We start from the raw sequence: 1,576 nt of genomic DNA, 5'->3' as shown, positions 1-1,576 counted from the left end.
GTTGGAAGACTTATCAGACGACTTAATTATAAGTTTTCTGCGAAGTCATCCAGATTGAGGTAAATACCTGACTGAGGATAGCCTCTTTAAACTGTATGCGTCCTTTCCGACTCTTGTAAGCCAGTATCGGTGGAGACGGATTATTTGGGAGAGGATTACCATAATTAGCACCCAATTCCTGCAGAGTTGTGTACATCCAGACCTGGAGAGCTTGCGCAAACCCATTAATAGTGTAACAACCCGAAATATCTATGCCCTTCACAGAGTCCATCAGCACCTTAAACACGACTCTCCCCCATGGATAATTCTCAAACCGTTCTAGCTCCATCACTAGCCTTGCCAGAGTAACCCGTGTAGGGGTTGAATACTTTCTCCCTTTAATGTATCCAGTGAAGATGGCAAGGTACGCGAGCCGCTTGCGATCATCTCGAGACCACCCTTCGCATCTCTCAAATGCTGCTATTATCTCCTGAGTAGATGGCCTAGCTTCGACATAAACTCCCAACATCTCCAAGAAAGAAGTCAAATCCTTTGTAACAACACAATGAGGTCTCTCAAGGTCCTCGATGTACTCGCAGTTTAGACCGGTGAGGTTTTCAAACTCTAACAGTGAAAACCTCACAAGTTGTGGACCAACGAGACTCCACAGCTCATACTTCTTCTTTATGTCCAGCTGGAAACCGAGCATGTAGTGAACCAGCCTTGAAGCCCAATCAAATCCCAGCTCTTGGAACTTGATGAAAACTCCCAACTTCGACTCCTTCCGCTCTTCATATTCGTCATCATGAAGAGCTTTTTTTAAAGCAGTATGCAACGTCTAACAAGTATGATACGAAATGCTATGCATTGCGGGGGCCTCTTCCCCTAATGTATGTATTCTGGTATAACCATTTTTTTCTGTAAAACAATCAAAGACAACCATCTCAAAACAATCAAAGACAACCATCTCAAAGCAATCAAAGACTTATAATTAAGTCGTCTGACAAATTTTCCAGCTGAAAGACTTATAATTAAGTCTTCCAAGACTTCCAGTAGAACATTTTAAAGCCGACCTGAAAATTCGGAGAAGATATAGCCGCCTTCGACATAGCGGTTATATATCTGCAAAATAGACGTGAAAAAGAACGAGTGTATAAATTGATAGAGACAACGTTTTATCTTCATCTTTTCCTCAATCAATCACTCGACAGTAAGAGATATAACTTACCGGCGGCGGAGTTCAACGAGACGCCTCTGAGAGAATGCGCGCTAGGGTTTCCTCTCAGATCTTAAATAGAGGAAGCGGCTGTGAGAACGGTGGTGAGAACGTCGGTGATAACGGCAGAGAGATAACCGGCGGTGAGAACGATGAATTAGAGAGAATCGACGAAAATCGCCTTCGAAATTGCCTTTGAGAGAAACGGCGTTAGGGTTTTCTGAATTTCGCGAAATAGTGAATAAAAAAAACACCTTATATATGCCCGGTAAATAATCCGATTAGGTTTAAAAGTACATTGTAATATTAAAGGTTCGGTCCGGTTTGGACGACTTACTAGTAAGTCGTCTGTTGAATACTATACATCAGACGACTTACTAA

The sequence above is a fragment of the Brassica oleracea genome, chromosome C7 (genome assembly GCF_000695525.1).
Source record: "Brassica oleracea var. oleracea cultivar TO1000 chromosome C7, BOL, whole genome shotgun sequence".
NCBI classification, from domain to species: Eukaryota; Viridiplantae; Streptophyta; class Magnoliopsida; order Brassicales; family Brassicaceae; genus Brassica; species Brassica oleracea.
The sequence above is the reverse complement of the archived record's forward strand: the minus strand, read 5'-3'. Positions refer to the sequence as shown.